Source organism: Conger conger, chromosome 19 (genome assembly GCF_963514075.1).
Source record: "Conger conger chromosome 19, fConCon1.1, whole genome shotgun sequence".
Classification (NCBI taxonomy): Eukaryota; Metazoa; Chordata; class Actinopteri; order Anguilliformes; family Congridae; genus Conger; species Conger conger.
This window is the reverse complement of record NC_083778.1, coordinates 6,300,540-6,324,423: the sequence shown is the minus strand read 5'-3', so window position 1 is coordinate 6,324,423 and position 23,884 is coordinate 6,300,540. Positions and strand designations below refer to the sequence as shown.

The 23,884-nt window shown below is 42.5% G+C and overlaps 1 pseudogene; it reads left to right on the top strand.

Moving 5' to 3' along the window:
- The first annotated feature begins 1,440 nt into the window (after positions 1 to 1,440).
- LOC133119398 (NACHT, LRR and PYD domains-containing protein 3-like) lies at positions 1,441 to 22,418 on the top strand (annotated as a pseudogene).
- The last annotated feature ends 1,466 nt before the right edge of the window (positions 22,419 to 23,884 follow it).

Here is a 23,884-nt window from a genome sequence, read left to right as displayed (position 1 = left end):
GAACCTTAATTGTTGTCTCTGTGACTTGCTTTGTGTATCGGTATTTTTAGTTGGCTAGGTAAGCAGTGTTTGGATAGTTAACTTTGGTGACTTGGGTTATGGGTATGCACTTTGTTGTATGTCGCTCTGGATAAGAGCGTCTGCCAAATGCCAATAATGTAATGTAATGTCATGAGTAAGTATGGGTAGCCAACGATCCATAAGGCTACCTAGCTAGATTACAGCCATATTGAATGTTGTATCTGCATTCGATTGTCCAGTAATGTAGCCAGCTACAGTGTGTGCTTTCGGCCAGCTATTTCACCCACGTAGCTGCGCATGCGCAGTTCAACAATGGCAGTGAGTCAGTGAGTCAGTGAGTGACAGAAAATCAGCACACACTCGTGTAGGTGGCTCTGGCTCTCGCCACAGCCACAAAAAATGTGTAGTTCTCAAAATATTGCTGTTTTCCTTTAAATTCAATGACAATGGCACCCTTCAGGTATATGTGAGGTGTATTATGTCATATTCAGATGTGGTGTGAGTTAGAGCTGCAGTATGAGGATGAGTTCAACTGGAAGATCTGTCTCTGTGTTTTGTTCTCAGGATCTTGCAGTCACTGGAGTCCAGCTCTTTAGAAGAGAAGAGTTCAGAGAAATTATCTCCCCCAAAACAGGTGTGAGATCTTCTTCCTCATAACTGATTTAAAAAAATAATGTAGTTATTTTTTTGAACTTAACATTAAGAACATGCTCCACCTTTGCCAAATATTACTCATAACCATCCACATCTCACGCATGCATGCAATCAACCCGCTTTTCATTTCAACATTTAATGTGTTAAACATTTAAGGGACGACATGGCTCAGGCAGTAAGAGCAGTCACCTGGCATTCGGAAGGTTGCCGGTTCAATCCCCCGCCCGGGCTGTGTCAAAGTGTCCCTGAGCAAGACACCTAACCCCCAAATGCTCCTGACGAGCTGGTTGGTGCCTTGCATGGCAGCCAATCGCCGTCGGTGTGTGTGTGAGTGTGTGTATGAATGGGTGAATGGAGAAGCATCAATTGTACAGCGCTTTGGATAAAGGCGCTATATTAATGCCTGCCATTTACCATTTAATGTGAACATTTAAACATTTCTGGCATGTTTGGCACAAGGAGGTAAGAAATGACATGAAATTAAAAATCATAAATGTTTGGGAAGAGTGGAAACAGCAGGTGAAGCTTTCGGCTGTGCACATGTAGCGCTAGTGCTAAGGTGCTACTTTTTAAGCCCTGAAAAGACAACCGCAACACAACACACCTTAATCTCTAATCCAGCTCTGCAGCGGTCCTGGCCTTGCGTGGCTCACAGAAAGTTCAGACTCCTTTTGCTGGTCTCATGTGTTTAGTTCACACTGATACAGCACACTTCTTCATGTGTTTATTTCAGTCTCTCCTGCGCACTCTGGTGGAGCTGAAGAAGAATGGAGAGATGAAACTGTTTCAGAGCCATCTGAGCCAGGACTGCCCAGAATGCTTTAAGACTCTGTCTGAAGATCCTTCTGTGCTGGAGAAGTTCATGAAGATGAAGGACTCATTCAAGAGTCATCAAAGCCATGATTACCCAGGATGCAGTGAGAGAGAGCAGGAGGATCCTGAGGTCCTGTACATTGTTGAGAAGATGCTGGAGACCTGTGGCAATGAGAGGTCTCTGAAGATCACAGTCCACATCCTGAGGAACATGAAGCAGAAGGATCTCGCTGACTCACTGGAGAGAGAGCAGTGCGGTAAGTTCTTTCTCATTACTACTGTGTCTCCATTAGAGTACTGACATGAGTTTAGCAAACAGATCTCACAGTGCAATGTTCTGATTTATAGAATTCACACTTTCATGATAATGCTTTACCTTGATAATCGTACATCTAGAAAACATCAAGAACAACATGTTCACAAAGGCATTTAAATGAAATTATAGCCACAAGCAGTGATTGCACAGAAGATTAAATGTCTCTGAAGGGGAATCAGTGCAGGGACTTTGTGCTCAAAAGTCAGTAATTAAAGCACTGTCCCATCAGATAAACTGTCCTGAATTTGTGCAGTAACTAAATCACTGTCCCATCAGACAGACTGTCCTGAGTTCATATTCAGGGCAGAATAGATTTTAAAATGACTGTGTGACCTTTGAAGACAGTATTTACCACAAGGATCCACAGCATAAACTTGAGTAATGGAAACATGGAAACAATGGAGACATGGAAAAGGACAATTGAAACCATTATCAGTTTTCATCTTTTTAATGTGTTTTTCTCCTTCACTCTTATTGTACAAGTGCAACAGTATGTACTTTTTGCTCATTAGTTTTGTTTGTGATTGATTATCATTGAGAGGTCTGTAATACTGTGAGAGAGGTGTGTTTACACTGTTAAAGGAATGCAGCACTATGATGTGTGTAAAATACTTTGAAATCTTTTCCATCTTCCATCTTCTATCAATCTATTATTGAATGGGAAATGTTGATCTTATTTTAAATACAATTATTTATCATATTTCCTCTCTTCAGGTGAATCCATTAAAAGAGCCCAGCAGGAACTGAAAACCCACCTGAAGAAGAAGTTTGAATACATATTTGAACGTTTAGCAGTGCAGGGCCACACAACTCTCCTCAATGAGATCTATACAGAGCTCTACATCACAGAGGGGGGAAGTGGGGGGGTCAATAATGAGCACGAGGTCAGAGAGATTGAGACAGCATCCAAGAGACAAACCACCCAGGAGACTCCAATCCTCTGTAATGACATCTTTAAGCCTTTACCTGGTCAAGAGAAATGCATCAGAGTGGTGCTTACAAAGGGCATCGCTGGCATTGGGAAAACCGTCTCTGTGCAGAAGTTCATTCTGGACTGGGCAGAAGGAAAAGCCAATCAGGATATTGATTTCATCTTCGCTCTTCCTTTCCGAGATCTGAATCTGAAGAAGGAAAGAACATTCAGTCTGATGCAACTTCTGCAGCACTACTTTCCACAACTGAAAGAGGTCACAAGTGTTGAAGGTGATGATGCCAAAGTTGTGTTTATCTTTGATGGTCTGGATGAGTGTCGACTTCCTCTACATTTCCAAAGCAATGAGATCTGCTGTGATATAACAGAGTCATCATCAGTGGATGTGCTGCTGACCAACCTCATTAAGGGGAATCTGCTTCCCTCTGCTCTCCTCTGGATCACCTCCCGACCTGCAGCAGCCAATCAGATCCCTCCAGAGTGCATCCACCAGGTGACAGAGGTACGAGGGTTCAATGACCCACAGAAGGAGGAGTACTTCAGAAAAAGAATCAGAGATCAGAACCAGGCCAGCCAAATTATCTCACACATCCAGTCATCCAGGAGTCTCTACATCATGTGTCACATACCAGTCATCTGCTGGATTTCTGCTACTGTTTTGGAGACAATGTTGGGTAAAGTAGAGAGTGGAGATCTGCCCAAAACTCTGACTGAAATGTACACACACGTCCTGCTCATTCAGACTAATGTGAAGAATCTGAAGTATCGTGGCTGTGATGAAACAAACCCAAAGATGTCAGCATCAGACACAGAAATCATCCTGAAACTGGGGCAGCTGGCTTTTGTACATCTGGAAAAGGGCAATCTGATATTCTATGAAGAGAACCTGAGAGACAGTGGTATTGATGTCAGTGAAGCTTCAGTGTACTCTGGGGTGTGCACAGAGATCTTTAAAGAAGAGCGTGGGTTGGGTCAGGAGAAGGTCTACTGCTTTGTGCATCTGAGCATTCAGGAGTATCTGGCTGCCTTGTTTGTGTTTCATTCATGTGTAAATGAGAACAGAAATGTGCTCAGTGCAGAACAATCAAGACCTCACAGTGACCGACTGTCTGAGTTACACAGGAGGGCAGTGGATCAGGCCTTACAGAGTAAGAACGGACACCTGGACCTTTTCCTCCGATTCCTTCTCGGCCTCTCACTGGACTCCATTCAGCCCCTCTTAGGAAGACTACTGACACAGACAGGAAGCAGATCCCCTGTACCAGGCCCACAGACAGAAAGCAGTTCCCCTGTACCAGACCCACAGACATGGACAGAAAGCAGATTTGATGGAGGAACATGGAGGAAGATAACAAAACTCTTTCAGAGACTACTGACACAGACAGAAAGCAGATCCCCTGTACGAGACCCAGAGACAGAATGCAGATCCCCTGTACCAGACCCACAGACAGAAAGCAGATCACGGAGCATCATGAAAGCAGTCCAGTACATTAAGAAGAAGATCGAAGACAAATATTCAGCAGAGAGGACCATCAATCTGTTCCACTGTCTGAATGAACTGAATGACAACTCTGCAGTGGAGGAAATCCAGAATTCCCTGAGATTAGGAAAACTTTCTGATAAAAAGCTGGAACCCCACCAATGTTCAGCTCTGGCCTTTGTGTTACTGATGTCAGAGGTCCTGGATGAGTTTGACTTGAAGACCTACAACACATCAGGAGCAGGTCGTCACAGACTGGTGCCAGTAGTCAGGAACTGCAGGAAGGCCATGTGAGTATGTCATTATTCATGGAGATGATGGACAGCATATTTTCATATTTATCATTCTAGGCAACTGAAAATTTGATTATAATATCTGAATGTAGCTTGTGCCCTCATTTAATGTTCTGAATCCAGAACACAAGCTGCAAAAACCTCACTTATATATTTTATTGAATTTACTATTAATATTTCCAAAGATAAACTGTCAAATAAATGATGAATTTGTTGAAAGTGAAAGGCAGAGTAATCTGATGGATCAACAGGAGTGCAGGAGTGGCGGAGTAGCTCCAGAAAGGGACCGCATGTTGAGCAATGCAGAGTGTTCCCCAAAAATTTAGGTAGTAGGCCAAAGAGAAAAAGTAGCTGGCCAGGGGGGTTCTTTTTTCTGACGCAATTTGGAGGCTTCTGGTGCATTTTCAAATGTTAACTTAATCCCTAATACATGCCTTTATTCTCAGAAAATATGCCGACATCACATACATAATCTGGTAGTTCCATTAACCAGAAACTTATTCAGAAATATGGTAATGAGAACTCTTTACTTGAATAAACAAATTATTTTACAAAGCATTGCATAAAAGATACACGTTTCACTCTAATGAAATTGAACAATAACTCTAATATGACTATTGTTACAACCCTGGCTCAGGGAATATAACATAAGGGAAACAGACACAGTTAAAATGCTTTAAAATAACAAAATTTATTGTAACACAGGAACTATGAAATGATCAAAACAAAATGGTGGCGGTTGAAGTCCCTGCTGCTGCAGAGCTGGCTGCCAGGACAAAGAGAGAGAGAGCATGTGGAGGAAGGGGAGGAGTTTATATACTCCAGCCTATGGCAGGTGTGGCGGGTTTGTTAATCAGTGCAGGGTTCACCTCCTGGCTATTAGGTTTATATATTCCGTTTCTGACTCTTCCCAGTCCGTGTCAAGAGACACCAATGCTCTGCTAAGCCCGTAAATGCAAATATTTAAACTGTACTGGCAATAGTCCACTGGATAAGAGCGTCTGCCAAATGCCAATAATGTAAATTTGATGTCACAATAACCTGTGATGTCACAATGGCCTCTGCTCTCTAGCACAGCTCAAATACACTCAGTGACCAATAAAGCACACCGGCTTGTAAATGGAAATATTTAAACACCATAGTATTAGCAGTAGCAGCAATATTCCTCCGATTTGCCGCAATCACACTCCGCATTTTCTTGAGGAAATGTACATCTCTAGTTTAATTTTAGATCCACCATAGCCTACCAAACATGCATCACGCCAACAGATATTCAGTATTCTTTGTCACTTCTCCCGATAAAGACGAGTGCAAGCTGTGAAAGACGCTCCTCAAGCTGTGAAACACTGCTAGCCCCACCGACACATCAGCCAAGCTCCCAGGTCAACACTGCTAGCCCCACCGACACATCAGCCAAGCTCCCAGGTCAACACTGCTAGCTCCACCGACACATCAGCCAAGCTCCCAGGTCAACACTGCTAGCTCCACCGACACATCAGCACAGCTCCCAGGTCAACACTGCTAGCTCCACCGACACATCAGCACAGCTCCCAGGTCAACACTGCTAGCTCCACTGACACATCAGCACAGCGGGAGACAGTGCCTCTGCTGGTTATGGTCTGAACGTACCAGAGAATGGTACAGCCCAATGGGGGTGAGGGTTTGAAATCGTATTTCATTACATTAATTCCTGAATTGTTGGTATGTGATGGTAATACTGCATTTAAATACACAACATTTTGGATAACATTATATTTTATTAAATTTTTTCAGTACCCCCCCAAACTATTATTTACATCCCTTTTGGGAGGGTGCAAGTCTCATCTAAGGGGGTCGGACCCCCCCAGTACCCCCGTAATTCGAACAGTGAGTGTAGGGGCTATCACGAATAGAGAACCGAGTGCGTTAACGCAATGTGACAGTTTGGCAAGCGCGTATGCAACCTTAATTGGATGAAAACATTCATTTACCGCATGTGCAACCGTAATGTAGCGAGTGAGTGTGGGTAGCCAACGAGCCATAATGCTACCTAGCTAGATTACGTGCCATATTGAATGTTGTATCTGCGTTCGATTGTCCAGTAATGTAGCCAGCTACAGTGTGTGGCTCTCTTGCAAGCTGGCGTTTCCCTCGCGTTTAGTTACCCTGCTTTTCGCTGGGATTTCTGGCGAGCTTGCTTGCACGTAGCCACGCATGCACAGTTCAACAATGCCAGTGACAACAATGGCAGTGAGTCAGTGAGTGACAGAAAATCAGCACACACTCGTGTAAGTGGCCCTGGCTCTCGCCACAGCCACAAAAAAAACGGTGAAAGACATCTGTGAAGCAATAGGGTTACCGAAATAAACAGTTTTGAACAGCAAACAGTTACAGTATCAGCAGGTAGCTAAATGTATCTGATATATTTCATAATTATGAGACGGAGTAGTCTCCTGTTAGCAGAGGTGGGTAGTAACATGCAACATTTACTCCGTTACATTTACTAAAGTATATTCTTAAATACATTGAACTTGTAGAGTCGTTTAAAGGAGAATACGTTTTACTCTTACTTGAGTATATTTGTAAAGGACATTTTTTTAAAAACTTTTACTCTGTTATATTCAGATTCATTTCTCACACGACATTTTTGTTTTTACTCATTTTGATTTTCAATGCGAGTTCTGTTGTGTTGGTTCTCAGAGTTTGCCTGGGTGAGGTTTGAAGTCTGAAAGTTCTGCCACACCTCACAAATAAAGATGCACAAAGACACATACTCAAAAGGAATCACTTGTACTTAGGTACAGCTACAGCACAAAATAAAGCAGGGGTGACAATAATTGTGAAACCAGTTTTTGGGGCATTTTTATTTTTATTTATTCATTTTTACTTTATTACATTTTTTTTTTCATGTCCTGTGTATGTCAGTCTGCCTTTAGCTGTGTAAGCTTGCAATGCTGTGGGAAGTTTGTCACAGAAAACCAAAAGGAAAAAGCAAACTCCCTGTCCATTGAAAGATGTTATATTTTACATCTTACCTTTAGCTGTGCCAAATGTCCCACAGCATTGCAAACTAACTCACTGTCCACTCTGAAAGATGTTATCTTTTATATCTTCCCTAACCTTCCCTTCCCTAACGATAATGTATTCATTCTTCTTTACAGACTGAACAGCTGTGACCTAAGTGAGGAGTCCTGTGAAATTGTGGCCTCAGCTCTCCAGTCATCAAACTCACCCCTGAGAGATCTGGACCTCAGCAGAAATCACCTGGGAGATTCAGGAGTGGAGCTGCTCTGTGCTGGACTGATGAGTCCAAACTGTAAACTACAGAGACTGGACCTCAGCTACAATAACCTGGGAGATTCAGGAGTGAAGCTGCTCTGTGCTGGACTGATGAGTCCAAAATGTAAACTACAGAGACTGGGGTGAGTAGTGCGGTGTTCTGTGTGACCTTAACTAAATAGAATTAGTGATTATGGCTCTATGCAGTGAAATGATAAAAAGCTCTTTCTCTCTCACTTTTCTACTCTGTCCATCGGCATTCTTTCTTTGTCCACATTCATCTCATCCCTCTCTTCTTACTCCTCTATTACAGCAAAGAAAGGCAGGATAAAACCTGATGAGTCTTTTGGTCGGCAGGTTTGTGGTTCCTGACCAGAATGTAAGGTTTGAGTGGAGTCTGTAGTATCAGGGCACAGGTGATGACTGGATGATGAATGTCTGATTGATGTGGTAAAAGACTGACCACCTGCATAGTAAAATGTTTCAGGTCTGTCACATATTACAGTCTTCATCCATCTCCGCTATTCACTACCTGCTATGAACTGTTATCAAATCCTTAATTTTACCCCACTCTGTGATGAAGGGGAGCTGTACTCCTCACAATACAGTACACCTCATTCCCACCTACAGAAGCGGACTTTAGTGCTGACTGTAAAGAGCTCATTCCCACCTACAGAAGAGGATTTTTCTGCTGACTGTAAAGAGGTGCTGCAGTTGGTGGTTGTTGATTCACCCTGATAAGAAAGCCAAAGGGCCAGATAACTTTGAAGGACACGTTCAGAGGAGGTATCAACAGCATGGTGCCCTGACTAATAATGTCCAGTATGTGAAGGAGAATGCTGCTCTCAGAGCCAAGATCAGTCAGCACAGGGGCCCCTCAGGGTTGTGTTCACTCCCCAGTTTTATTCACACTAAATACAGATGAGCACCAGCAGCCAACCTGGAAACTGTACCTATTGCACAGGGGCAGTAGCCTTGTAGCATTCTGCGATAGACAGGTTTGTGCTATGGTGTGACTCAAACCATCTGATTTTAAATGTGAAGTAGACGGAGGAGATGGTGTTTGACCCTACATCAGTGGGGACCGAGATGGCTGTATGTGGTAATTTCAGTGAAATTATACAATTAAATTTAGACGGTGATAGTGATGGCTTGCTACCAAATATAATTTAGGTTTGCAGATCATGTTCACAAAGTGAAGTAGTTTATTAAAATGGTACAGGATAGATCTAAAATGAGATGTAGGAAATTAGCCAGCTAGTGTATAACTAACTCAGTCAAGAAAATGTTTAAAAGTGAATATGTCTCCAGATGAGTTCGTTAAAAGTAATTGGAGAGAGAATGGTAAATGGTAAATGGCAGGCATTTATATAGCTCCTTTATCCAAAGCGCTGTACAATTCATGCTTCTCCATTCACCCATTCATACACACACCGACGGCAATTGGCTGCCATGCAAGGCCCCGACCAGCTCGTCAGGAGAATTTGGGGGTTAGGTGTCTTGCTCAGGGACACTTCGACACAGCCCGGGCGGGCGATCGAACTGGCAACCCTCCAACTGCCAGTTGACTGCTCTTGCTGCCTGAGCCATGTCACCCCAGAAGGAGGCAGTCCGAAATAGAAAAGAAAGCACAACTGCCAATAAAGAGTGGTAAGAAACAGAAAGATAGAAGTGAACTGATGAGGATGTGTAAATAAATGGAGGAGGAGGTAAAGAGGAGGCACAAATGAGTGAATGGTCAGAGGAGGAGAGAGTGGACTGGAGCACATCACAGGCAGCCAACACAGTAGCAGAAGATTCCTTAAAGTGATATTACAGTTTGGTACAACATACATACTGATGTTATTACAACTGAGTTGTAGCACTGTAGGGAAGAAGACAACTTCAATCGCTATTCTCTGTAAAATCATCAAGATTTCTAAACGTGTTTTCACTCTGCCATTATGGCGTATTGAGTGTAGAAAAACAAAACTATAAAAACTGAAGGGGTGAGAGCTTTCAGTATCTCGTCTTGATTCTTGGCTTTTGAGTGCCATGGATTCTGTTACTGAATTTTGTCAACATGAGGACCAGAATTGTGCCAATTGAAGTCAAGAACGCCATTAAAAATGTTTTCAAGGAGGGCAGAGAAAAAAAAGACATCTGTGAAGCAATAGGCTGACCGAAATAAACAGTTTGGAACATCAAACAGTTACAGTATCAGCAGGTAGCTGAATGTATCTGATATATTTCATTATTATGAGACGGAGTAGTCTCCTGTTAGCAGAGGTGGGTAGTAACATGCAACATTTACTCCGTTACATTTACTGAAGTACGTTCGTAAATAAATTGAACCTGTAGAGTCGTTTTAAAGGAGGATACTTTTTACTCTTACTTGAGTATATTTGTAAAGGACATTTCTTTACTTTTACTCCGTTATATTCAGATTCATTTCTCTCACTACATTTTTTTAATCATTTTGATTTTCAATGCAAGTTCTGTTGGGTTGGTTCTCAGAGTTTTCCAGGTGTCTGAAAGTTCTGCCATGCCTCAAAAATAAAGATGCACAAAGACTGTAGCTGTACTTGGGTACAGCTACAGCACAAAATTAAAGCAAGGGTGGCAATAATTGTGAAACCAGTTTTTGGGGCATTTTTATTTTTATTTATTTATTTTTACTTTATTTAATTTTGTTTTCATGTCATGTGTATGTCAGTCTGCCTTTACCTGTGTAAGCTTGCAATGCTGTGGGAAGTTTGTCACAGAAAACCAAAAGGAAAAAAGCAAACTCCCTGTCCATTGAAAGATGTGTTATATTTTACATCTTACCTTTAGCTGTGCCCAATTGCAAACTAACTCACTGTCCACTCTGAAATATGTTATCTTTTATATCTTACCGAACCTTTTTATTCTATAATGTATTAATTCTTCTTTACAGATTGAACAGCTGTGACCTAAGAGAGAAGTCCTGTGAAATTGTGGCCTCAGCTCTCCAGTCATCAAACTCACCCCTGAGAGATCTGGACCTCAACAGAAATCACCTGGGAGATTCAGGAGTGGAGCTGCTCTGTGCTGGACTGATGAGTCCAAACTGTAAACTACAGAGACTGGACCTCAGCTACAATAACCTGGGAGATTCAGGAGTGAAGCTGCTCTGTGCTGGACTGATGAGTCCAAACTGTAAACTACAGAGACTGGGGTGAGTAGTGCGGTGTTCTGTGTGACCTTAACTAAATAGAATTAGTGATTATGGCTCTATGCAGGGGAATGTAAGGTTTGAGTGGAGTCTGTAGTATCAGGGCACAGGTGATGACTGGATGATGAATGTCTGATTGATGTGGTAAAAGACTGACCACCTGCATAGTAAAATGTTTCAGGTCTGTCACATATTACAGTCTTCATCCATCTCCGCTATTCACTACCTGCTATGAACTGTTATCAAATCCTTAATTTTACCCCACTCTGTGATGAAGGGGAGCTGTACTCCTCACAATACAGTACACCTCATTCCCACCTACAGAAGCGGACTTTAGTGCTGACTGTAAAGAGCTCATTCCCACCTACAGAAGAGGATTTTTCTGCTGACTGTAAAGAGGTGCTGCAGTTGGTGGTTGTTGATTCACCCTGATAAGAAAGCCAAAGGGCCAGATAACTTTGAAGGACACGTTCAGAGGAGGTATCAACAGCATGGTGCCCTGACTAATAATGTCCAGTATGTGAAGGAGAATGCTGCTCTCAGAGCCAAGATCAGTCAGCACAGGGGCCCCTCAGGGTTGTGTTCACTCCCCAGTTTTATTCACACTAAATACAGATGAGCACCAGCAGCCAACCTGGAAACTGTACCTATTGCACAGGGGCAGTAGCCTTGTAGCATTCTGCGATAGACAGGTTTGTGCTATGGTGTGACTCAAACCATCTGATTTTAAATGTGAAGTAGACGGAGGAGATGGTGTTTGACCCTACATCAGTGGGGACCGAGATGGCTGTATGTGGTAATTTCAGTGAAATTATACAATTAAATTTAGACGGTGATAGTGATGGCTTGCTACCAAATATAATTTAGGTTTGCAGATCATGTTCACAAAGTGAAGTAGTTTATTAAAATGGTACAGGATAGATCTAAAATGAGATGTAGGAAATTAGCCAGCTAGTGTATAACTAACTCAGTCAAGAAAATGTTTAAAAGTGAATATGTCTCCAGATGAGTTCGTTAAAAGTAATTGGAGAGAGAATGGTAAATGGTAAATGGCAGGCATTTATATAGCTCCTTTATCCAAAGCGCTGTACAATTCATGCTTCTCCATTCACCCATTCATACACACACCGACGGCAATTGGCTGCCATGCAAGGCCCCGACCAGCTCGTCAGGAGAATTTGGGGGTTAGGTGTCTTGCTCAGGGACACTTCGACACAGCCCGGGCGGGCGATCGAACTGGCAACCCTCCAACTGCCAGTTGACTGCTCTTGCTGCCTGAGCCATGTCACCCCAGAAGGAGGCAGTCCGAAATAGAAAAGAAAGCACAACTGCCAATAAAGAGTGGTAAGAAACAGAAAGATAGAAGTGAACTGATGAGGATGTGTAAATAAATGGAGGAGGAGGTAAAGAGGAGGCACAAATGAGTGAATGGTCAGAGGAGGAGAGAGTGGACTGGAGCACATCACAGGCAGCCAACACAGTAGCAGAAGATTCCTTAAAGTGATATTACAGTTTGGTACAACATACATACTGATGTTATTACAACTGAGTTGTAGCACTGTAGGGAAGAAGACAACTTCAATCGCTATTCTCTGTAAAATCATCAAGATTTCTAAACGTGTTTTCACTCTGCCATTATGGCGTATTGAGTGTAGAAAAACAAAACTATAAAAACTGAAGGGGTGAGAGCTTTCAGTATCTCGTCTTGATTCTTGGCTTTTGAGTGCCATGGATTCTGTTACTGAATTTTGTCAACATGAGGACCAGAATTGTGCCAATTGAAGTCAAGAACGCCATTAAAAATGTTTTCAAGGAGGGCAGAGAAAAAAAAGACATCTGTGAAGCAATAGGCTGACCGAAATAAACAGTTTGGAACATCAAACAGTTACAGTATCAGCAGGTAGCTGAATGTATCTGATATATTTCATTATTATGAGACGGAGTAGTCTCCTGTTAGCAGAGGTGGGTAGTAACATGCAACATTTACTCCGTTACATTTACTGAAGTACGTTCGTAAATAAATTGAACCTGTAGAGTCGTTTTAAAGGAGGATACTTTTTACTCTTACTTGAGTATATTTGTAAAGGACATTTCTTTACTTTTACTCCGTTATATTCAGATTCATTTCTCTCACTACATTTTTTTAATCATTTTGATTTTCAATGCAAGTTCTGTTGGGTTGGTTCTCAGAGTTTTCCAGGTGTCTGAAAGTTCTGCCATGCCTCAAAAATAAAGATGCACAAAGACTGTAGCTGTACTTGGGTACAGCTACAGCACAAAATTAAAGCAAGGGTGGCAATAATTGTGAAACCAGTTTTTGGGGCATTTTTATTTATTTATTTTTACTTTATTTAATTTTGTTTTCATGTCATGTGTATGTCAGTCTGCCTTTACCTGTGTAAGCTTGCAATGCTGTGGGAAGTTTGTCACAGAAAACCAAAAGGAAAAAAGCAAACTCCCTGTCCATTGAAAGATGTGTTATATTTTACATCTTACCTTTAGCTGTGCCCAATTGCAAACTAACTCACTGTCCACTCTGAAATATGTTATCTTTTATATCTTACCGAACCTTTTTATTCTATAATGTATTAATTCTTCTTTACAGATTGAACAGCTGTGACCTAAGAGAGAAGTCCTGTGAAATTGTGGCCTCAGCTCTCCAGTCATCAAACTCACCCCTGAGAGATCTGGACCTCAACAGAAATCACCTGGGAGATTCAGGAGTGGAGCTGCTCTGTGCTGGACTGATGAGTCCAAACTGTAAACTACAGAGACTGGACCTCAGCTACAATAACCTGGGAGATTCAGGAGTGAAGCTGCTCTGTGCTGGACTGATGAGTCCAAACTGTAAACTACAGAGACTGGGGTGAGTAGTGCGGTGTTCTGTGTGACCTTAACTAAATAGAATTAGTGATTATGGCTCTATGCAGTGAAATGATTAAAAGCTCTTTCTCTCTCAGTTTACTACTCTGTCCATCGGCATTCTTTCTTTGTCCACATTTGTCTCATCCCTCTCTTCTTACTCTATCACAGCAAAGAAAGGCAGGATAAAACCTGATGAGTCTTAGGGTTGCCAGGTTTGTGGTTCCTGACCAGAATGTAAGGTTTGAGTGGTGATGACTGGATGCTGGATGTCTGATTGATGTGGTAAAAGACTGACCACCTGCACAGTAAAATGTTTCAGGTCTGTCACTCACAATACAGTACACCTCATTCCCACCTACAGAAGAGGACTTTTGCACTGACTGTAAGGAGGTGCTGCAGTTGGTGGTTGGTGATTGACCCTGATAAGAAAGCCAATGGCCCAGATAACTGCAAGAGATAATTCTCCTAGATCTCTCTGCTGCCTTCAACACTGTGGATCACTCCATCCTCCTGTCCGCCCTGTCAGCAATGGACAGCCCTGGACTGGATTGAGTCCTACCTCTCTGGTCGCTCCTTCCAGGTTGCCTGGGCTGGTACGGTATCGACACCTCGGCCCCTCACCACAGGAGTTCCCCAGGGCTCAGTCCTAGGCCCACTTCTTTTTTCTCTTTACATTCGTTCCCTTGGCCCTGTGATCACTGCACATGGGCTATCCTACCACTGCTATGCGGACGATACCCAACTCTTCATCTCGTTCCCACCGTCTGATACACAGGTTTCAGCCCGTATCTCTGCTTGCCTGAGGGACATCCAGAGCTGGATGGACAACCACCATCTAAAGCTCAACCCAGGCAAGACTGAAATGATATTCATCCCTGCTAATACCTCTCCTCATCTGGATATCTCCATTTCCCTTGGGGATACCACACTCACGCCGTCACCCAGTGCAAGGAACCTCTGCGTGGTGATGGACAGCAGACTGTCCCTTTCCGAGAACATTGCGGCGGTGACCCGGTCATGCAGGTTCTTCCTATACAACATACGGAGAATCTGCCCCTTTCTCATCCCCTATTCGACCCAGCTCCTGGTCCAAACGATGGTTCTGTCCCGCCTGGACTACTGCAATTCCCTCTTGGCTTGGCCCCTCCCCCCTGCTTACTTCCCTCCACTGGCTGCCTGTCATGGCTCGCATCAAATTCAAAACATTGGTGCTAGCCTTCCAAGCAGTTAAGGGGTCTTCTCCAGCTTACCTCCAAAAAATCATTAGACCCTACACCCCTGCCAGACCTCTTCGTTCAGCCTCCACAGGCCGCTTGGCACCTCCCCCTCTCTGAACCTCCACCTCACGCTCACGACTACTGTCTGTTTTGGCTCCACGGTGGTGGAACGAACTCCCCGTTGAGGTCAGAACTGTAGAATCTCTCCCCAACTTTAAGCGCAAGCTGAAGACACACCTCTTCAAGCAGCACCTCTCCCCATCCCTCCCTACCTCCCTGTGAACCTTAATTGTTGTCTCTGTGACTTACTTTGTTGATCGGTATTTTTAGTTGGCTAGGTAAGCAGTGTTTGGATAGTTAAGTTTGGTCACTTTTGCTCTGTTGTTTGTTTGTTTATTTGTTTGTTTAAAAAAAAAATAGGCCCTGGTCCTTATCTATGTTGTACAGGTAGCAGCTGAATTTGTACTTCCCTCTAGGGTCTTTCAGCAAACGTATCCCTGGTTATGGGTTTGCACTTTGTTGTATGTTGCTCTGGATAAGAGTGTCTGCCAAATGCCAATAATGTAATGTAATAATGTAAAGCTATTTTAAGGACATGTTCAGGGGAGATAACAACATCATGATGCCCTGATTATAATGTTCAGTATGTGAAGGAGAATGCTGCTTTCAGAGCCAAGATCAGTCAGCACAGGGGCTCCTCAGGGTTTGTCTTGGGTCCCCAGGCCAACAAGTTATCAGTCCAATTACAAGTATACAATCCAATTTGTAAAATCAGGAGTCTTGCAGCAAAGAGTTGAATAGTAGGCTTTTATTCCAAAGGTTCCAAAGGTATCACAAAGGTTCAATTTTTTAAATTTGTGTAACGCATTTTATAGAAGAAGTTTACAGAGTGACAAAAGGGCAGAAACTAGGGCTAGACCCCAAATAGAAAGCACATGAGGTACAAACTGCCCATTGGGGACTAAAACCCTCAACAGTGGCTCAGGAGAAACCTGGCTTTTGAGGGGGAGCCTGTCCTCTGCTGGCCAGCAAGGTCTGAAGGTAGGATGGATAGGACAGATTTTTTTTAATTAGAGAAAATGAAATGGGTTGAACCGGTTTTAGTTAAATCAAAAAACTAGCTGGAAAGGTAGGAAGTTCAAATGAGGGAAAGTATAGTTAGCAGTTTGAGGGGCGGTGTGATGCAGTTGGAGCTCCAGGATATGAGAAGGTATGGGCATGAACCAGGGGAAAATGGGCATTTTCCAGCATAAATCAGGTTTTTTTTCTGTTCAATAGATAGTCAATGAAACTCAAATTTGAAAAACCCTCGTTAGTTCCTGAGCTATTGAGTCATTCATCACATTGAAATCGAAAATTTCACTGATTTGACTTAATCCACATTGACAAATAAGTGTGAATTTGTGCCTTTTTCATTCTTCGTTAGTTAATTCATAAAATGTTAAAAAGGTGTCATGATACAAAAGGAAAGGAGTTTTCCCTATTTTTGCTTAAGAGAAGGTACCACAGGTGAATAGAACCAACCTGACCTATATACAGTGCTTAAGTATTTGGACAGTGGTACAAGTTTTGGCTTGGTACTCCAGCGCATGTGTAATGAAAGATGGCGTTAAAGTGCAGACTGTTGTCTTTAAATTGAGGGTATTTGCATTCATATTTGTGTAGGAATTACAGCCCTTTTTATGCATAGTCCCCGATTTAAGGGCACCATAACATTTGGAACAAATGGCTTTTCAGGTGTTTCTGATTAGTGTGTTCAATGCTTCCTTACTGAACATATGTGTCGCTGTGCCATAATGAAACTGAAAATGGCTTTTGCATTTTCATATAAATTATGATATGGTGTTAAAGTACATGGAATCAAAACGGAATGTAATTCTCGATTTGCATTTTCATTTTGGCGCACATATGCTTCCTTATAGCACAGCCTACAATAGTGATATGTGTTAATCATGAATTGTGTTCTTAATTTGGTTAAACCATTGAACAAAACTACCATTCCCATAATTCTGGGGGAGACAAAATGGTGAGAGAAATTGAGCCGGTGTCATTAGGAGAGAGCTGAGGAAACTTTTCAATAGCTAATCGATTTCTTCACCGTAAATTCAAAAACTCATGTGTGTAAGACAAGTTTAGTGAGGTGGCTAGGTGTTTACTAAGTTAATAAGGCTGCAGTTGTTTGGAGATGATAATGCTTATTTGCGAGTGACGCACACATGAACTTTTAATGGATCTCAATTGGCATTACGGCTGTCCAACAAAGGAAATCAGGCTGTCGTTTCGATGCACGAAGATCGCTTCTGCTCCAACAGACGGTGGTAATTCATTCATTCATTCATTATCCTAACCCGCTTATCCCGAACAGGGTTGCGGGGGGGTGGAGCCTATCCCAGCATACATTGGGCGGCAGGAATGCACCCTGGACAGGTCGCCAGTCCATCGCAGGGCACACACACACACACCAGTCACTCACACTCTCATACCTATGGGCAATTTAGACTCCAATCAGCCTAACCTGCATGTCTTTGGACTGTGGGAGGAAACCGGAGTACCCGGAGGAAACCTACACAGACATGGGGAGAACATGCAAACTCCACACAGAGAGGCCCCGGCCGACGGGGATTTGAACCCAGGACCTCCTTGTTGTGAGGCGGCAGTGCTACCCACTGCACCATCCGTGTTAAATTTGGAGATGATACCAAACTGGGAGGGTTTGCGAACAGTTTGGAATCTACCAAAATAATTAAACGATTTAAACAGAATGCAGAAGTGGGTGGAAACCTGGCAAATGAAATTGAACGTAGCTAAGCGCCTCTGGCTCTGCTTCAGCTGTTAGCGGGTATAGTTTCGCAGCAGGTCTGAGCAATAATATCATTACTGGTAAGGAAGTTGGACATTCTTTTTTTGACTGGTATTTTATTTTATTTACCGGTTGTGTCGGCCCTCGTATCCGTTTCTGGTTTTTCTTTTTGCTTGTCTTTCAAGTGGCTGGCTGAGGAACAAGAGGGTCATCAGGCTAACGAGGTGCACCTGCGGCCGGCGGCTTTGTGCTTAAAACATCTGCCATTCCTGCAGTTGGAGCTTGCTTCCTCCCATGCTGACAAGCCTTTTTGTTTGACTGGCTAACATTTACACGTATCCATTCACATTCAATTTATGCACCTACATGAAATACATGACACAGCTCTACACACCTCATTACCAATTTTTGTATATTTTGTTATCTTTTGTATTATTAAATTCTATTATTTTGTTATTCCTTAAATTCCTTAAATGCTAGACTTCATGAGGTAATTTAATATTAAGCTATCTAGGTTCGGTTGGCTAGCTTTTTAGCTTATCTGGACACATTCAGATAAGATAAGATAAGGTGCAGTTATTTTAATTAATTACGTCGTCATGAGTCATTTGCTTCACCAGGATTTGGTGGTTTTGCCGACATTTTGATCCGATGCCTGTTTTAAAAAAAAAAAAAAATCCTAATCCCAAATCCCTGAGAAGGTGAAAGGACACTTTAAAATCACGCATTTTGTTTTATTTCGGGAGGCTACTAGCTGACCAATGGAGCCAATGGACCGGACCTATCCCGTATATAAATGGTTACAAGACTAGGAGAAAAATAACTGTCCATTAACGGTTAATTTTTATCAATTTATGTAATGATGAATGTTGAACTTTAAAAAAATGTATATGTTTGTAGACCAAAGAACATATCTCAGGGGATAAAGTGATCATATAAACACTGACTCTTGTGTTTGCAGATGAAATTCATGTTTGCAAATAAGATTCTGTCTGGTATATGATCATCTCATCATAGAGAAAATGTTTGGTAATGAAATACTTGCAGTAGGTTCCCAACCTTGATCTTTTGTTATTTTTGTTGCCTTAGAATTTGGTGGATTCATTTATGAAATAATTTAAGAATAATTAATGAATGTCATTTACACAACCCTTTCCCTGTTTTTTGTATGTACCACTCAGGGATGCATAGGCACATAGGAATTGACATCTGTATGAACTGCCAAGGTGAACATTATTACAATCACCAGTAAATTTTAATGTTTGTGTGTGTGTGTCCATGTGTATGTGGTTTCTTCACAGGCTGGGTTGGTGTAATCTCACAGAGGGCTGCTGTGATGTTCTGGCCTCAGTCTTGCGTTCTCCTCACTCAGAGCTGAGGGATCTGGAGCTGAGAGACAACGAGCTGCAGGATTCAGGAGTGAGTGCGCTCTCTGCTGGACTGGAGGACCCACACTGTAAACTGCAGAGACTGGGGTGAGTACATTACATTACATTATTGGCATTTGGTAGACACTCTTATCCAGAGCGAAGTTCAGTTGATTAGACTAAGCAGGAGACAATCCTCCCCTGGAGCAATGCAGGGTTAATGCCCAACAGCTGTGTGGATCTTATTGTGGCTACACCGGGATTGCGTTTCCCAGTTATTTACCTTAACCACTATGATACAGGCCACCCCAAAGTACAGTACAAACACAAACCCTTCAATCAATGTTTTCTAAGGGGGCAATACAAGCTAAATACAGTGGCGTTTTCTAAATAAAGGTGTGAAACAGTCGAAGTGACCAACTAGTATCATGTGCAATTAGCATCAATATGAGTTAAAACAACAGACAAGGGAGGAGGAGATTGTGGTCTCAGAATTTTTGATCAAGAAGCGATCCATAGTACCCATGAGATGGGTAATGCAATGATCACATTTGTTCTATGATGGGGAGGTGCACAGACTTCCATTTTCTTTTCCAACTATAAACACAAGAAGAATAAGATCATTCTATATTACAGTATATAGTGGGATATAATATCGTAAAATAATGATATTCTATATTAATAATTATGGCTGTGTGTTTCTCACGGAAGTGACGTATTCTGTGATTTCTGCGCAAACATCACATTACATTTTATTCAGCAGACACTTCAAGGTCAACAGAACAGGTCCGATAAGGTACAATTTGATAGGATCGGTTACAAAGCAATGAACATAAGTAGTACGCAAGGTAGATAGGCCAGCTCTGTAAGTAATAAGGTCAGGAACTACAGTACTGAGACAAATACACATGTGAAAGTCCTAGATTAAAGTAGGTAATACAACACGGAGCTAAAGTCTGAGGCTGGTGATGATAAGTGACAATAGATTAGCAGACTCCCGCAGAGGAGTCAAGGTACAGTGTGAAGAGGTGAGTCTTCAGACTGGTAGAAAATGGGCAGTGAGTGAGCAGTTCTTATAGCAATGGGGAGGTCATTTCACCACTGGGGAGCTAGAGTAGAGAAGCTCCGCAGTCAGGACAAGCGAGAGCCATTCACTCAGCTGGCAGGATGAGCAAGTCGGGCTGGCATTTGGACATTCCTCGGCTGTGTCCCAATCGGTGCTCTTGCCTACTTGCACTGATTCAGAGGTGGACCCTGTTTTGGACATCTCTGTGGTTTCCCTGTTTTCGTGCTTTCTGTGATTTTTCTACAGTTTTGTACGGCAACTGTCAACCTTATAGTTGCCTTATATAGACCTACAGGTAAGCATGCGTCTGAACTGCATAGCTCATTGTTTAATTAATGTGTGCTTTTAAACCTACACTCCGACCCGTATATTGCATCAATTCCCGGAAATATCCACTGTAATGTTTCAGATTTAGCAGCTAGTCACAGATGAGTTAATCACAGTCCAGTCAAAAACTTAAGTCTGAGTTTAGGGGGCGGCCTATAGCATAGTGGCTGAGGTGCTTGACTGGGATCAATAAGGTTGGTGGTTCGAGCCCCAGTGAAGCTGCAGTAAGATCCGTGCTGCTGCTGAACCCTTGAGCAAGGCCCATAGCCCCACATTGATCCCGGGGGATTGGCTCCTGCTTTGTCTAATCAACTGTCAGCTGTTACATAACTGAGATGTAATGTAATGTTCTGCTAAATTAAATACAAACAGCATGCTCTTACTTTCCAAGATAATTCGAAGCCATCCAATACATCAGCCGTTTTTGTAAAAGTTCAAGCACTTGTTAGCCTACTGTTGCTAAAGTTGTCCATGTTATTTCAATCATTTCCCACTACCATGCATGAGGTCGGAAAGTAAACTAAAAGAGCTGTGTGTGTCACACACGGCTCTGTTAGTTTATGTGAATGTGCTGTAAGGTGTGTGACACACACGGCTCTGTTAGTTTATGTGAATGTGTTGTAAGGTGTGTGTGTTCTTCTCTCTGCAGGCTGTCAGGCTGTAGAGTCACACAGAGAGGCTGTGTTTCTCTGGCTTCAGCTCTGTGTTCAAACCCCTCACACCTGAGAGAGCTGGACCTGACATACAATCACCCAGGAGTGAGTGTGCTGTCTGCTGCTAAACTCGACACACTCACTCTGCTGTAAGTACACACACACACACACGCACACGCACACGCACACGCACACTCACACTCACACTCACTCTGCTGTTAGTATATACACACACACAAGCACACACACACACTCACACTGCTGTAAGTACACACACACACACACACACACACACACTGCTGTACATACACACACACTCACTCACACTGCTGTAAGTACACACACGCACACACACTCACTCTGTTCTGTGTTTCTTACAGTATGGAACATGGAGGAGAGAGCAGGATCAAACCAGGACCCAGGAAATGTGAGTCTTTTTCGATTCAGAACACTTTCCATAGATACACACTGTACTGTGTGTGTGTTGTGAGTGAGTGAGAGACTTTACCAAAAATCTCTCACTCACATAATGAGGTGAATATGAATAATAATTCATGTAATTAATGTCTCTGGTGTGCAGACGGCTGTCGGCTCACACTGGATCCAAACACAGCGCACCAAGAGCTGTCTCTGTCTAAGTGGAACAGGAAGGTGACACGCACACCGGGGAGAGAGGAGACATATCCTCCTCATCCAGGGAGATTTGAGTCTGAGCGCCAGGTTCTGTGCAGAGAGAGTGAGTGTGAGCGCTGTTACTGGGAGGCTGAGTGCAGTGTGTCTGAGACAGGATGGGTTTTTATAGCAGTGACATATAAAGGAATCAGCAGGAAAGGACAGGCTGATGACTGTAGGTTTGGATGGAATAAAAACTCCTGGAGTCTGGAGTGTGATAAATACAGTTACTCTGTCCATCACAATAAGAAACTCACACAACTACTTGCCCGCCCCTCCCCCTACCACAGAACAGGAGTGTGTGATGATGGTGCTGGTGCAGGAGTGTGTGTGTACAGGGTAGGAGTGTGTGTGGACCGTCCGGCTGGCACTCTGTCCTTCTACAGCATCTCTGACTCTGACACACTGACCCTCCTGCACAGATTCCACACACACTTCCCTCAACACACACCCCTCTGTGCTGGGTTTGGAATGTGTGACTCCTCAGTGTCCCTCTGCTAACTGGAGTAGAGACAAACACACACACATACACATTTTTTGTATATTTTAATAAAATCATATTGTATATATTCATAGTGTGTTTGTATACATGAGATGATTAAAACATGAGTATAACATTAAGAGTGTGATTCTGGTGAAAGATGGTAAAAGGCTTTTGAGGTAATAATTCTGTCTCCTGTACCTGCATCTTTGTATAAAAGTTCACTGCATTTTACTAGTTTTTACAGTTGATTTGATTCATTTTCACAAGAGTTCCAGTGTGCAAAGTTGTGTGGGTGAATGCAGCTCAAAGGGAGAATGCAGAATGATCACTGCAGTGTACTTATTTCCTTTCATTACTGTGAACAGTAATGTATTGAGTTTCCTTATTCACTGTGTCACGATTGCTTTGTTTAAACCTGTTCCTGTACCATCCTCTTAAACTGGAAAACAAGACACAAAATAAACATAACACAATGGTTTAATCTACTCAAAGAACAGATATCCATGGAACTAATTTCACACCAGTACCAAAGCTCACACATTGCCTGTGGACTAACCCCCCAACCCCACCCTAACCAACATATAGCTTTGCTTTTTTATTTATTAGTTTTTTTTGTATATATATATATATATATATATATATATATATATACAGTGGTGTGAAATAGTGTTTGCCCCCTTCCTGATTTCTTTTTTTTTTTTTGCATGTTTGTCACACTTAAATGTTTCAGATCATCAAACAAATTTTAATATTAGTAAAAGACAACACAAGTAAACACAAAATGCAGTTTTTAAATGAAGGTTTTTATGATTAAGGGAGAAAATAAATCCAAACCTACATGGCCCTGTGTGAAAAAGTGATTGCCCCCTAAACCTAATAACTGGTTGGGCCACCCTTAGCAGCAACAACTGCAATCAAGCGTTTGCGATAACTTGCAATGAGTCTCTTACAGCGCTGTGGAGGAATTTTGGCCCACTCATCTTTGCAGAATTGTTGTAATTCAGCCACATTGGAGGGTTTTCGAGCATATACCGCCTTTTTAAGGTCATGCCACAGCATCTCAATAGGATTCAGGTCAGGACTTTGACTAGGCCACTCCAAAGTCTTCATTTTGTTTTTCTTCAGCCATTCAGAGGTGGACTTGCTGGTGTGTTTTGGGTCATTGTCCTGCTGCAGAACCCAAGTTCGTTTCAGCTTGAGGTCACGAACAGATAGCCTTCTCCTTCAGGATTTTTTGGTAGACAGCAGAATTCATGGTTCAATTTATCACAGCAAGTCTTCCAGGTCCTGAAGCAGCAAAACAGCCTGAGACCATCACACTACCACCACCATATTTTACTGTTGGTATGTTGTTCTTTTTCTGAAATGCGGTGTTACTTTTACGCCAGATGTAATGGGACACAATGACACAATGGCGGCCTGTAGCGTAGTGGTTAAGGTAAAATGACTGGGACACGCAAGGTCAGTGGTTCTAATCCCGGTCTAGCCACAA